The 16,329-nt window shown below is 37.1% G+C and overlaps 1 pseudogene; it reads left to right on the top strand.

The window, feature by feature from the left end:
* The first annotated feature begins 9,028 nt into the window (after positions 1-9,028).
* Positions 9,029-15,919, top strand: LOC120075705 (peroxidase 11-like; annotated as a pseudogene).
* Positions 15,920-16,329: the final 410 nt, after the last annotated feature.

Below are 16,329 nucleotides of genomic sequence, written 5' to 3'. Positions count from 1 at the left end.
GGGGACTTGTAGCTAAATGTTATGCTGTAGTGTGTTTGCGGCGAATAAATAAAAGAATGTTGAGGGTTATGAGCTATGCACTACTCCTACCCCTAACTAACAGATAAAGCAGTGGAAGTATGACTGAGAGGTAGAGACGTGGCAACTGTTAACGCGTAGTAAAATGCATGGAAAAATAGATGAAAAGGCGAGGATGTCTTCACTGCAACACTAAGCTTAACCACAAGGGCAACCCCAGCCAACACAAGTTATGCGATCATGCTAAACACACTTGACGAAGACGCATGCGATGTATATGCGATAATGTTGAGAAGCCTATTTATAAACCTCTACAATCCCGCTCACGTGCTCATACATAAGCAAGATGACTGCATACCACCATATCCTACTTAAATGGTGCATACGCTATGTAGTAGCAAATAGAGCTTATTCATAAGTTCCCCATTCATACTTATGTGATCCAATCCGCTTTCCTGAGTCTTAAATTTAGTTTTTAGACTACTCTCCTGAGTATTCCTAAATGATGAATGATGCGCTCATAAGACAAGATAATCGCATAAACCTGACTGACGTAAGATTATTCATATCTCTAATGAACACTTGCTTATATTGCTTAATGCGACCAACCACTTACCCTCCCGGACAGTTAGTTGCTGCTTATTCTACTCATAGACAAGCATTGTGTCCGCCTATAGACAAGCGTTGCTACAGCTTCACACGAAGCAAATAAGGTTTTCTCACAACATTCACGCAACGCACACCTCCCGGTGGTTTGCTACATGCTTCATATCCCTATGTCGCATGATTAAGTATGTGATACTCTAGCAATCTTACTCAGTGATACAATGAAAGTAAATAATGCTAAGAAAATGAAGATGGAGATGGAATCGAAGGAAAATATAGAAATGCATTGATCACAAAATGTATTAATTTCTTAAGCCAAAATGTAATACAATACAAGGATATAAGATATATGGAGGGGCAGATGGAAGCAATGTCTTGCTTCCATCAGATGTGTGTCAAGGCTGTCGATGGTGCCATGGATGGGCGGAGAAGTAGACTGTCACACCCCGCACCAGATTACCCTCCTAATATGGATGGAATGGTGACTGCAGCAGTTACCAACCCTTTTGCTGGCACTTACTGCCTATCTTACCTATTAAAATTTGCTCAAACCCTGAATACGTACATATTAACTCAGAACTTAACATATTTACATTACAGGGTTTCGCAGTATTGTTTATACATGGATGTTACAACTTAGTAAGCCCCATCAAGAATACTAGTCTCTAGACAGACACATGTGTACTAACTAATACAGGTCTTCAAATTCGCTTCCTTCAACCCGTTCCTTTGAGTGGCAGAGTAGCAGCAGAAAAGTCTTTTGGGAACTGACCGCTACCTGAAAGGAAAACATTTGAAAACATGAGCTAGAAGCCCAGTGAGTGACTTAAAAAAACATAAATCTCATGCTTAAACAGAAAGCTCGAAAACATAATACTGGAACTAAAATATACCAAGCAAACGTGTACATAAAATCTTTAAAACCATTGTATCTGAAACCTGAATCTTAGTTGAGAATGAACATTTATTGCTCTAATTCCTAGTGCCAAGCCATGGCCAGATGAGACCTATACTTCGATCTCTTCATACTAAACTATGGCTAGGAGAGATCCCTACGTCGATTTCTTTAAATATACTGATGGGCATCTCAAGCAACTTCCTCTAAACATTAACATTGATAACTACTCTTAAACACCATTAAACATCATTATTCCCTAGTTGAGAAAGAGCATACATCGCTCTAGCTCCCAACGTCTGTTATCGGCCACGAGACCCATGCTTCGGCCTCTCTTTGCTGGTTTATGGCCTAGGAGACCCATACTTCGGCCTCTCCTTCAGAACTACCTACGTGCACGTGAAGGTTTCTATGTACCGTCAACACCTTAGGTACATTTATTCAGATACCTTTCTTACCTTCAATATTCCTTTTCATTGTGTTTAAGAATACCAACGCATGTACTTTAGCAATCTTAGGTATCTAAACATAGTACATAAAGCTTCACTCAACCTTAGTTTTAACCTTAACGCATGCTTCATACTTTGTAAAATAAGTTGGCTTAAATCGTGTTGAACTAGCTTGTAAAAACCATTAGCTTGCGTTAGACATGGAAAACATACTTGGAAAACTCATACATTAGTAACATCATGTGTTGATCATGTTTTCCAATCATAGAAATAAGTTACTTGGAATCACATAAAATTTAGCATGAGCATAACATTGTTCAATCCCTCGACGTTGTATTACTTACGTGCACGTGCTCATAACTGAGTACCGTCATACCTTAGGTACTTATCTAGGATACTTTCTCATTGTTCTTTAGTATCCTTAGGATACCTTCTCATTGTCCTTAATTATCCATCGTATAACTAGTTAAGAGTATTTAGCTAAAAACTAAGGCTTAGTGCTAAAATCATCATAAAAATGGAGTTACTAAAACATGCTGAAAGTATTTGGACAAGATAACATATTTAAATCATGTCAATTTTCATAAAAATCATGCTTTACTTAGCATGAGAAATAGCTTCAAACATATGTTTCTTGGCACTTCATTTAAACACTTAGCATGAGGAATAACTTCAAAGAAATCAAAGTTTCTAAATCATTAAAACATTAAATCATCACATAGTCACTCACAGCTCATCGGGGCTCTTAACGGGTTATCTGCCTCTCCTAGCTCTTCTTGGCCTGAAATGAAATAATTCCCAATTAAATTTCTTAGAATTTTTAGCAGAATACCTCAAATAGTTTATTTACTAATAGAACTTTCTTCAACAAAACCACATTGCTAGCGAGACAACCATTATGAGTGAATTCATCCTCATGAGCGAGATCAAGCATTTCTTTAACAAACTTCAATCTAGCAATACTCACGATACTAACGAGATTCAGCCCAATTTCTAGCGAGATTTCTTTCTTGAGCGAGATCCTTATCACAAAATTAGCGAGATTATCATCCTGAGCGAGATCCTCATCTCGCTCTCGCTCTTCACGGTGAGCTGTTTGCTAGTTCTTCCCAAGTAGCTGTCTACTTCTGCACATATTCTTTGTTTCAATTTCAAAAATTCATAACTCAAAATCCTGAACTCTTTTCAAGAAACTTCCTTCTATAAACTTGTTTAAAATTGAGTTACCTTTCTTACCTCAAAACTTCAACCAAATATTTCTTACGGTTTGGTCTGGAGCTTCCAATCTTCACCTCGAGCCCTGATTAATCTAAGATTCTGCCTCTTCTGCAAATTCCTCACTTTTTGTTCTTTCTCTTCTGTAATCTTTCTCTAGCAAGACAACCTCAGAAACTAGATTCTCCTAGCTTTCAAATGGCACCGATTTCACTAAATTTGCTCATGTAGATTGCCGAAACCAAGCTTTCGAAGTTCCACTTTCTTTTAATCTTCCTATCGCCTCCCGAGTTCAAGGACTAACCGCCACGTCACCCCATATTTAGTGCCTCCAGCCAAACCAATAAGTGAGCTTCCCTATTTAATATGTTGTTCTTTTCCTTTCTCCACAACTCCTATAAATAAAATGGATTTTCACTTATTAGATATTTAATATATCATTCATTTGGCTAAACATACTTGTCTAGGAAATTTAGAATTCGGGGTTTACATAGACTCTCTCAAGCTCTAACTCCAACGAAGGCTCCAGTCGTCACTTAGAATGATTGAAGGGATGAAGAACTCTCAAGACTATCTTCTCATGCTTTGGTCTGGATCACAAGGATCCGCCCTAAGGTAGGGAACCTCAAGCGGAAAACTTTGGATAATTTGAAGTTCTGCTCAACAACTTCTATTTATAGAGCTTGATCGTCGATGACATTAATAGACCTGCTCTGAATCTGACACTCGCGGCGTAATGGTCCTTTTCTGAATCTCTGCTGCTAACGGCGTGGTAGGTGAAATGTCAACATCATATTTTTTATAATCCCATTGTATGCGTTCATGCTTGCATTTCACCAACCTTGCGATCGCCCTTCTATTATAGTTATTATTCTATAGCCGCAATCTCTTTGCGATGACCACATTCACTTGACAGCTGCAACTTCTATGCGATGGATGCATGCAGTTAATGGCTGCAACATCTATGCGATCGAACGTATGCGTTCGCATCTGCGATGGAGAGATTCCCCGCATGCGGTCTTCTTTGCGATAGCCTGGCTTCCGTGTATGCGACCGCTTCTTGCATTAGCTACAAAGATAGAAAATTGAATGCATAATAACACATAAAAGTGGGTTAGCCGAGATTCTTAATGTCGATCGACGTAAACTCATTTTCTCATGAATTCTTAATATAATAGCCACATCTCCTACTTAACATCCCTCATAAATTCTAAATAAAAGGCTTATAATGACGTGCATTTCTGTCCGTCATCAACCACCTGTGTGCAACAACCAAAAACGGAGACAAACAACGGCATTCGGCATCAACCAAGTTGAGATTTGGAAGTTGAAGGGGATGGCAGACTCACGCGAGAAGTTGAAGTGCCCGTAGTTGTTTGAAGAGGTATACAAAGGGACGGTAGACGATAGTATTGAGAAGGTAGACGATAACGTCACCGAGGTACACGATAGTGCTAAGGAGGTAAACGATAACGTCACTAGACGATAGTATTGAGAAGGTAGACGATAACGACACCGAGGTACACGATAGTGTTAAGGAGGTAGACGATAACGTCGCTGGATGATAGTATTGAGGAGGTAGACAATAACGTCACTGAGGTAGATGATAACACTGAAAAGGTAGATGATAATACTGAAGAGGTAGACAATAGTCTTAATGTGTACTATGGTGGACGATAATGTTGTGCCAACCTTTCCTTTCTATATTTCTCTTGTATTTTGAAATATACATAGGTGTGATATTTATACAACATGGAATCCCTAATTTGGGAATGCAAGAATAATTCAACAACAAAAAATGGTTAGACACTTGTTGTAACCAACCTATTCTTTTGGTAAAAGGGTAAGGCTGTAATTTTATGAAGTCTTGAATTATTGACAGAGCTGCTGAGTAGATTTGCCTTTAGTGACGTGGCTGGCTGTGTTGGCATCCTTAACATCCCCCCTCAAATGAGAGGGTAGTTCTACTACACCGAGTTTGGATCGAAGGTGGAAGAACTGTGAGTGTGTTAAGGTCTTGGTGAGGCAGTCAGTGATTTGGTCGGAAGATGGTACATAATGAACATCAAGCTGACCAGTGAGGACTTGATCACGAACGAAGTGAATGTCGATCTCAATGTGCTTGGTTTGTGCATGAAACACCGGATTTATGGCTAGAGCACCTATGCTGAGGCTATCACACTACAAGGTTGGAGTCGACTTCTGTTTGACACCAATCTCAAATAATAGTTGTTGCACCCAGATGATTTTTGCAGAGGCATGAGCAAGTGCTCTATATTCAAACTCCGTGCTGGACCAGGCTACAACGGATTGTTTCTTGGAGGACCAGGAGACAAGATTACCACCAAGAAAGATGCAATAAGCAACTGATTTTCAATCGTCTATATTGCCTGCCCAATCGGCATCGAAGAAGGCCGAAACAGATAGGTCGGACCTGTAACGACCCGACCCCCTAAGACTTAAGTTAGGTCGTTATTATATACATGCATGCATGGAACTCAAAACGATACTCGGTTATAGTGAAATAAATGCTAATTAAATAAGGTAAGTTCAAAAGACTTTCATTAAATTCAAACACTAAATCAATAGTAGGGTACCGATAAATCATAAAGGATAATAAATAAGTCTGAAAAACGATTCTTAAAAGTAAGTTTAAACATCAAAACTAAAAATTAAGGGAAACATGAAAATAACTCTAAATCTCATGATGCGGAAGCGTAAAAACTAGTCCTAGTGGCTCGATCCTGAATTCTGCTTGTTCATCGCGGGTGCATCTCTACCCTTACCTGAAACAACAATATGTGAAATAATGAGTATAAAATACTCAGTAAGTAACCCCACTACTGGGGTCGGGTTGGGCATTTATGTCCTCTAGATACCCACCTCTGGTGAAACATATAAACTGCTCTTGAAACAAGAAAGAGACTGAGTCCTATCCTACTGTAGTTAAGTATGCTTACTACCTCTGGTGAATCCCGAAGGATACACATACTGGTGAATCCTGAAGAAAACACAAACTGGTGAATCCCGAAGGAAACACAAACTGATGAGTCTCGAAGGAGACACAAACTGGTGAATCCCGAAGGAAACACAAAATCTAATGGGCATCTAACTAATCAGTAAGGACATTTGCACAGTCTTAACATCATAATCATCACTGTACGAATCTATGACATACATATAAACCTAAACATCATGACTCTACAACATACACATATACCTCAAAATCATGGTTCTACAACATACATGTATACCTCAACATCATCAGATCAAATACAACCATATGGAAGCACATACCATCTCATACTAGCATTCAAGTGTCTATGTGTATAAATAAATAATTCAGATCTCATAACAGGACGTACTTTGATCATGTTATACTATCAATCTATCATGTTGTCATTCTGCCATAACATTCATTTATCATGCTAGCATATATCTAATGCTGACCCGTGGGAAGTTCCAGTAGTAAGATTACTTACCTTAATATTAGGTCGAACCAAAAAGCAATTGAATCTTTGTGAAATTATTGAATCCTTAATCAAGCCTAAACATAAACCAAGCTTTAAAATTAATAGTTAAGGCCAAATTCCAAACACCCAAATATTACAAAATATTTCCAGATAACCTTACCTAAGGTGTGGTCCAATTCGAATTCACCTTCCAAACCTCTAATTTTAAGTCCAGATAATTAGCAAACCAAACTCTTCTTCATCTTGAATGAAATTCTTGAATCAACCCCTTAATCATAATTTGAAACTAGGCTTACATGATTAAAGCTTGAATCAAATACATACTTCACTACCAATGTCTCAAATAAATTATTCATATGTAGCTTCGTAAAAAAATCACTTCCAAATGACTTTATCAAAATTTCTCAACAACCAAAATTAATCCACAAGAGGGTAATCAAAGCATAAAACATACCAAAACTCGCTAAAACGAACTCCAACTTCACTTAACAACACCTCAATACCTTCACAAACTTGAATCCAAAGTTGAAACACAATGGGTATTAACCAATTGATGTCAAAAGTAAATGAGTATTCAAGAATCAACCGAAAACAAACCCAAACGGCAGAAATCTTACCCAAATCAATAGATCCAGTGACGTCAAAAGCGAACGACGCTTGAGCAGTGGTGGACGGAGGTCATGAAGAAGAAACTGAGCGGCGACTTTGGGCGGCATCGGACGGTCTCACGAACGTGAGGTAGAAAAGGGGTGGGGTTTGACTTTTTATTTACAAAATAATAATAATAATAATAAAACAAAAAAGAAAATAAATATAATTACATTTAATTCATTTCCATTTTATACTATTAAATTCCTTTCCGTTTCAAAAGAAAATTAATTCCTGCCATTAATTTCCAATTTGAATAATTTCACGCTAACAATTAAATTCCCGCACTTACACTTGAAGTCCAAAATTCCAAAAATGCCCTCCAACTAATAACAATTGCTGAAATTCCAAATAATAAAGTTACTGAAATTACATTATTACCAAAAAAATGTGTGGGGTGTTACATGCTTCCCTCCTCAAAGAACTTTCGTCCTCAAAAGTTCATTCTTGAAAAAAAAAAACTCCGGGAGTTACTGAAATTACATTATTACTAAAAAAATGTGTGAGGTGTTACATTCTTGCCTCCTCAAAGAACTTTCGTCCTCGAAAGTTCATTCTTTAAAAAAAAAAAAACTTCAGGAGTGTTACAAAACCCCTATTGAATGTAGAGGCCAAAGTATCGAGTGCTACTTACATATCTTAGTATTCTCTTCACCGCTTGCCAGTAAACATCTATAGGTTGCTTTAAGTACTGACTTAGATAATTAACCGCATATGTAATGTCAGGTCTCGTTGTGGTTAAGTACTGTAGGGCGCCAATCGTGCTCCGATAGATATAGGGATCGTCAAGAGAAGTGCCATCAGAGATGGAGAGTTGCTTGTTTAGAACACTCGGAGAGGGTGCCGGTTTTAGATCTCCAAGGTCAAGGCGGTGTAGTAGGTCCTCGACATACTTTTCCTGATTCAGTATAACTCCATTTGCGACATTGTGCAGTTGGACTCCAAGGAAGTAATGGAGTTGGCCAAAATCCTTTAAAGCAAACTTGGAGTCTAAGGCTATTACAAGCTTGTTGATTACCTGCGGATCGGTGCCAATAATAATTACATCATCAACATATACCAGTAAAAGTATCAAGGCAGAAGTGCTCCGACATATGAAGAGAGTTGTATCAAACTTAGCATTCTGAACGTCCTAGCTACATAGTGTTGTCTTCAGTGTGTTGTTCCAGGCTCTTGGTGCTTGTTTGAGGCCATAAATGGCCTTGTGTAAGCGGCAGACATGATTTGGTAGTTGAGGATGAACAAACCCTTGCAGTTGGCACATGTAAACTTCTTCATCGAGGATCCTATTAAGGAAGGCATTATTGAAATCTAACTGTCTCAGTTGCCACGATGTAGCAAGACTAATGACGATCCGGATGGTGGACGCCTTTACCACTGGACTAAATGTCTCGAAGAAATCAATGCCCGGGTTTTGATGGAAGTCTTTTGCTATGAGGCGTGCCTTGTAGCGTAGAATGGAGCCATTGGGACTCCGTTTGATTCTGAATACCCATTTATTCCCAACAATGTTCATCGACGGTGACGGAGGAACTAAAGTCCAGGTCTAATTTTTCATCAGTGCTTGAAATTCATCACTCATTGCTTTGTTCCACTGTGTGATTTTGAGTGCAACAGTGACTCGTGTATGTTCGGTTAGGGACCAGTCTTTGTGGGTTTGGGAGGACAGGATTTTGGGTTTGAAGATGTCTGCCTTTCCTCGGGTAATCATGGGATGATTAAATATGGGTACAGGGTGTGAAACAGTATCGGGTGAATATTGGGCAGTGGACGACGAAGGTAAACGATTGGTGGGTTGGGCAGTAGACGATGGTGAATCACGAGGTAAATGATCGGAGGGTAAACGATCGGTGGGGTAAACAATTGGTTTGTAACGATCGGGGTAAGCGGGTGGTGGGTAAACGATCGCTGGATAAACTATTGGTGAGTAGACGATTGGTGGGCTAGACACTACATGATGAGGGTAAATGATTGGTGGGTAAAGGATCGACAGGTGAACGATCGTTAGATAAATGATCGCTGGGTAAGCAATTGGTGGGTAGGCGATCAGTGAGCTAGACACTACACGATGAGGGTAAACGATCGTGGGGTAAACAATTGGTGGGTAGACGATCGATGGGTTGGGCATTAAATGATGAGGGCAAACGATCAGAAGAGGGAGGTGGGAAGACGGGGCTGTCTGTAGTGTTATCAGTTGGTGATTGGGTGTGGGTTGTTCTGACAATTGGTGAGGGTGAGGTTGTGGACGTAGAGGGCATAGAGTCACTGTGTGGTATATTTTAACTGAGGGGTAGCCATGAAACTGGGTGGACGGAAACTGCTTGCTTGGTTGTCCTGCAAGGTGAAGAAGACACTTGATAAGGAAAATCAGTTTCATCAAACACAACATGTCGAGAGATGAACAGCCTACCACTGGAGTTAAGGCATTTATAACCTTTGTGGTTCACAGCAGGGCCGAGATATATGCACTTCTCTGTGCGATAACTCAACTTATGTGAATTGTACGGTCTTAAGCAGGGGAAACATGCACACCCAAATATTCGAAGCTCCTCAAACTTGAGCTTATTTTTTAACATCGCTTCCATTGGAGATTGTCCATTTAGGACAAGGGTGGGAAGGCCATTAATCAGTAGAGTTGAGTATAAGAAAGCATCCCACCAATGATGTAAGGGAAAATGTGCTTGGGCTAGTAGGGTTAGCCTTGTCTCCACTATGTGTCTGTGCTTCCTCTCAGCCCTTCCATTTTGTGCTGATGTATATGGACAGGTATACCTGGAAGCAATGCCAAGTTGATGACAGGCTTTGTGTATCTTGACAAATTCTCCATTATCCGACTGTAGGGACTTGATCAGTGTATTGAACTGAGTTTGTATCATAGTGAGAAAGTGTTGAAACACTACAAGAATTTTGGGCTTTAATGTCGGTTGGAAAAAACTAAAGTGAATGTACAATGTCGGTTTCTTAAAAAAATAAAAAAGCGGATCTTTAATGTCGGTTTTAAACTGACATTAAAGATGGGGTTACAATATCGATTTAAAATCGACATTGTAGCTCTCTATTTATTATTTCCCCGTCAGTTTTCACTTTTTGTTTCCCTCCTTCAATTTTTTACTACCCTATCAAATTTTAGGGTTTGGTTATATATAGGAAAATGAAAAGAAAGAGAAAACTTCAACTCTAGCCGTACAACTACCTTCTCCCCCGTGAGTTCTCTAACCTACGACCCTTGTCGTTTTCACCTCCCTCAACTACATAAGCGTCATTGGCCACATTTACGCCGCCACCTTCATCGATCATCTGTAGGTCTTCGCTCGTCACTATTGTCGATTGCAGTAGATTTTAGTGGGTGTTTTCCTCTCTCTCTCATGAGTTCCCTCACCCACGCCTGTGTTCATATGGAACTTCTTCGCTCACCTTTTCCGCTCGTACGCCTCCCATCCACACCTTCGAACCCCGTGGATTGTCAATTATCGCCTACCTCAAACAATAGGTTTTGTTTTTCTCTCATTCTCTCAGCTTTTCACTCTTTCTCTCTTTTGAATGTCCGTCACTACCGCACAGATCTATATATCGATGGTTGCACCGTTCTTTGAGTTGTGAACAATTCTATTGTGGGTGAGAGTTTAGTGAGTTTCTATTTGACTTTCTTGTTTGCTCTTGAATACCTACTAAGATTTTAGCCTAATCTTGAACTACATATAATGTATGGATTATAGATTTGAGGTTTAGAAGAATTTTGAGTTTGGAAGCAAACTGTTGTGCGGTATTAAAAGATTGTTTCAAGTGTTTTGACAAGTTCTTAAGATTTTATAAATTTTTTGGATTCTTTATTAAGGCTGGAAATTGGATCATGACCCCTAAATATTGTGTTTGGATACACTTGATTGGAGTTGTGTCCTTTCACTAGAAGAAAACACCAGGTACCATCCAACACCTCAGAGCTCCAACTACTGCAAGCGTTGATCTCTTTTTCTATAGATTTTTGGCTGAATATACGTTGCCTTGTATGTGTTTAATGTAGCTTTGTGTGCATAGGTATTATGAACGCCTATAGTTGGAAACAACAGAAATTGGAAACTATTTCATTCTATTTCCCACAAGAATCAAGGAAAGAAACAATTAATCCCTTTTGGTATTGACTCTGAAAGTGGAAGTATTGCAGAAAATAACCCTTAACTACGCCTTCATTGTAAGCAACTGACTTTACCATATATTTCTTTTGCACTGTTTAATGAATCTAAAAAAAGCCTTGTACAATATGAATGTTTGATTAATATGAATGTTTTAAGAAGATTCAAGGCAGTTCTTTTTATTTTCCCTCTTGTAATGTTGTTCTTTGCAGAAGTAGAGAGATGTTGAAACACTTAACTCAATTGAACATGTACTCTTATATATCAGTTAAATCATTCGCTCCCTTGGTATCTCTCGTATGTTATTGACTTTATGGTTAGTGAATTTGATCTTTACTGGCATTGTTATGAAAGAAGCAGACGCGAGCTTGAAAAAACCCAAACCTATTGTTTTTTAAGATAAAAATTTTCAATCTAGAGAAGGAATTAACTCCCTTGAATTTTGGTATGTTTGTGTGTGTGTGTATGTGTCTGTGTCTTATTTTTCCCCTGTTGTTCTCACTTCTCTTATTTATTTTGCTTTATTCGGAGATTTTTCCATTTGGACTTCAGGAAGTAAACCCAGCAATGAACAGAAGGATAAACGGTTTGAGGATTGTGGGGAAAAGGTACTCTGTTATACAAATGCTTTTGATTCTCTTCAATATGGACTATTAATGGAAATATCTCCTTCCAAATGATATTTGAAATGTATATGTTTGGATTTTGGCCACAGTAGGAGTGTAATGCTTATTTTGGTTTCGTATATCATTTATTTTATTTTATTCTTCAATGCAAAACAATTTCTTTAGACACCTGACATTCTTGATAATGATGAGCACGTGGATAATTATTTGGGCTATTCAACTCTTCATAATCGTTCGTTCATAATGCTTTCTATTTTCTTTGTTGTGAGCCATAGCTTGTTTGAAACAGAGGAGCGCCGATTGACATTGGATTATTATGCCAAAACTTGTCTGAATGTGTTGCAGGTTGTGAGGAAAGAAATGAAGTGTGTTGTGCTTTCTGAACCACGCAATGCAACTTTTGTTGTCCGATTGCACTTTCACGACTGCTTTGTTCAGGTTCATTTCATCCTTCAATTCACTTTTTGTTTTGGTACGTCTCGTTATTATACTGAAATTGTATTGCTTCTTTAAATCAGAGCTTGCATTTCAAGTTTCTGGCCTCACTCTTGATTTTACTTTTTAATAAAACTTAGCTTTCGTGAAGCGGGCTTATTTGATAACGTTCTTGTTTTGGATTTTCGGAGTCTTAGCTATTGGTTGTTTGTTGTTTTCTTTTTCGTTTGAAAAAGAGAACAAAAATGTGTAAGGTAATTGTTTGTTTGTTATAATACTTTTTATAAAGTTTAGTCTCTAAATTTTGAAGTTTGTGTCTATTTGGTCGCTAAACTTTTAAAGTGATTATAAGTTCCTAAACTTGTAATTTGTGCTTAACAAGTCCTAATCATTCAATTTTGTATCTTATAGATCCTTGATAAATTAAAAATATTTTAAAAAACTAATTGATCCATTAGATATAAGTTTGAATATGATATCTTATGAAACTTTGAATTTTCAATTTTGAGTTTAGTATATTTGTGATTTTAAAATATTCCAATGCGCCAGGATGAAATTTATAATTTTGAAAGTTTAGGAATCAAATAGACACAAATCTTGAAGCTCGGGAGTAATGAAGTCTGAAACTAGAATTATGTGACTTTTTCCCTCTAAAAACTTGACTTGAATTTTGAAAAAGTTTGTGAAAAAATGGATCATAAAACAAAGAAGCTCATAGGTGGATGTATTGGTTTTTATCTTGTTTTTATCTTATCGAATTGAAAATATAGGCATGATATTCATGTAAACCAAACTCACAATTGTTAGGATTTGAATTAGGGGTGCGACGGGTAGGTTCTGCTGGATGACACTATAACATTACAGGGAGAGAAAAAGGTTTCCATCAACATACACTCCCTTAAAGACTTTAGAATCATTGATAGGATTAAGAACAACCTTGAATCAGAATGCCCTAGAATTGTTTCTTATGCAGATATACTCACTATTGCAGCCAGGGATGTAGTGATTCTGGTAATTATTAACCTAAAATTTAAGCTTTCAATTGCATTTCTTGTTTTTTTGTTTTCTGAACTTTATGCTTGTTCTCCCAAATCCGTTAATATGATTTTCACATTTCTTAAAGAAACACTTGAATTCTTAATCAAGTTCTAAGAACAAAAACAAAGAAAGGGGATAAAAGGACAAAGAAACTTATTTGTGAAAATAGTGCTTCTAAGCTTAATCTTAAAAAAAAAAAAAAAAAAAAAAAAAAAAAAAAAAAAAAAAAAAAAAAAAAAAAAAAAAAAAAAAAAAAAACTAAGACCTCGTTTGGTAATCATCTTGTTTTTTTATTTTGATTTTTTAAAATTAAGCTTACATTCTCTCATTTTCTTACCCTAGTTTGCATTTTTCTTTAGTACAAGAGTTGAATTCTTGCCAAATTCTACAAACAAAAAAAAGTTGATAAAAACTACTTGTTTTAGTTTTCAAAATTTGGCTTAATTTTTAAAAATATGGGTAAAAAGTAGATGACAAAATAAGAAACCTAAAGATGGAAGGGGTGTCTGTAGGCTTAATTTTAAAAAAATCAAAATAAAAAACCGAATAGTTACCAACCAAGGCCTAAATGGTTATTAAACGAGGAGGGGATTATGGAAACATATCATTGTTCTTGCTTCTTAAAAATTATATTCTGGACTTAAAATCATTGATGAGTGTCAAAATTCTAATGATGGAATTGTTTGCTTTGCAGGTGGGTGGCCCTTACTGGGATGTTCCTCTTGGAAGAAAGGATTCCACAACTGCAAGTTATGAACTTGCAAGCTCAAATCTTCCCTCTGCCAATGAGGGACTTCTCAATGGCACAAAAATCTAGCAATTTGGATATGGGTAGTTGTTAGCCTAAGCATACTGGAAAATAATAAGTGTTATCTCCTGGACTGTGGTGCTGAAATATTTGTTTGGGTTGAAAGAGTGACGCAAGTAGAGGAGCAGAAAGCAACAATTCAAGTAGCTGAGGTAACCTTCTGTGCCAAAATTTCAAGTAATTAAAATTTCTTTGGTCATGCTGAAGCTGGGGGGTCTGTTATCCTTGTTTTTAATGAAAGTGCACATGAGCTCCTATATTTAAAAAATTATGTTGTGCTATATTGCTTCTTTGCTTTTGATCCTTTTCTTTGGTCATGTTGGTATCTAATTTCCTGTGATCCTGTCAAAGTTAATTAAATTATTATCATGTGGTGAAGTGAAAATTATGTTGCTTGTAAATTTACAAGAAGCAGGTGGATGGGGATGGTCAACCGTTGTTGCAGCAGCAGCAGTAACAACAACAGATGGTTCCATTACAAGATACTTACATGCAGAGCAAAGCTGAAGCTCTTCAAAATGTTGAATCCACCATTCATGAATTGAGCAATATCTTCAACGAGCTGGCAACTCTGGTTTCTAAACAAGGAGAGATTGCTATCAGGTTCTACCCTTATGCACCTATTTTAGAATTGCTGATAATATAATTACTTTTCTGTTACAAACAAAGCATGAAAGGTATATGGTTACAGTATGTCCATTACATTCAGGTTGATCTTGAACCTTAAAGAGTTTAATGTGCTACACAAGATTGAATGGGTCTAAATACAGCCTTCATTAAAACTGGATAAGTAATTAACCTGTCATAGCTTCTAGATGTATTGGGTTTATTTACCATATATCTTTTTAAAAACGTATCATTCGATGGTTGTTGTGATTGTGAAACTTGGTTCCATCTGATTGTCTGATTGTCACCCTTCACTAAATGTGTGAAAGGAACAATGGCTTGCACACAAAAGGGCTATTGTTGATCGAGAGCGTCATGTTGCACCAAAAAAGGAGGTTTGTGTTTCTATTGTTTTGTTCTAAGTAGAAGCTTTCATGAACATTGAGGCATATTATTATTCTTCTGCTTTTTATTCGAAGAGCTTATGGATGTTGGTTGTTACCTGTTAATGAAAAACAAGTTTTTAAATGTGCCATGTGTAATACAACTTGAACTGAAACTTTCTAAAAGATGAGGATGATATTCCAACTGTTGTGTCATTATTGAGACGAACTTTTGATAGGATGAAGAGATTGCCAAGCATGAATTAATATTATGAATTTCGTATATATGAATGACTGGAATCTGTATATACAACTTACCTTATCTGTCATTGAACATTCATTAATTCCTTTCAAGTCCTGTTGTTCAAAGATTTGGTATTGTGTGCCTTTTCAAATATAAGTTATTTATCTGCATTATGTGTGTAAGTTCATGCTGCATTGCTTTTAAGAAAATATTGGTCATGGGGATGGCTTGCTATACTTGAAATTAAAGTTTCTTGTGGGACCACAGTTTTGTTTAGTCATTTACAGATTCATTTTCTTATCCTTCCAATCCTTGGTTAACATGGTTGCCTTGGACTCATGTTAAGTTCTTAGACCCAAGATTTCTTTTTTATATTTATGCACTAATATAAAAAGTTGAAACCTCAGATATCCAAGGAAGCAAAGGAAGGGAAGGAAGGTACTTTTCTTTTGCTTATCTACTTAAAAGACATTATTGACTTTATTATTTACTACTAAAATGTTAACATCCTCTACTTTTCTGTTGCTTATCTACTTAAAAGACACTATTGACTTTATTATATTTACTATAAAATGTTAATATCCCCTTGCTATTTATCTTCGTAGTCAAAGAAATGGAATCACAAAAGATACTAAAAGCATTGATAAGCTTGAAAAAGAGCAACACTCTGTGTCAACCAGGCAGACCGACATAAATAAAAAGGAAAAGAGTGACAAAGGGGACAAAGGAAATACATCCAAGGGAAGGGGTAATAC

The sequence above is a fragment of the Benincasa hispida genome, chromosome 1, assembly GCF_027475165.1.
Source record: "Benincasa hispida cultivar pf3 chromosome 1, pf3_genome.v1.1, whole genome shotgun sequence".
NCBI lineage: Eukaryota > Viridiplantae > Streptophyta > Magnoliopsida > Cucurbitales > Cucurbitaceae > Benincasa > Benincasa hispida.
This window is presented reverse-complemented; position numbering and strand designations above follow the sequence as displayed.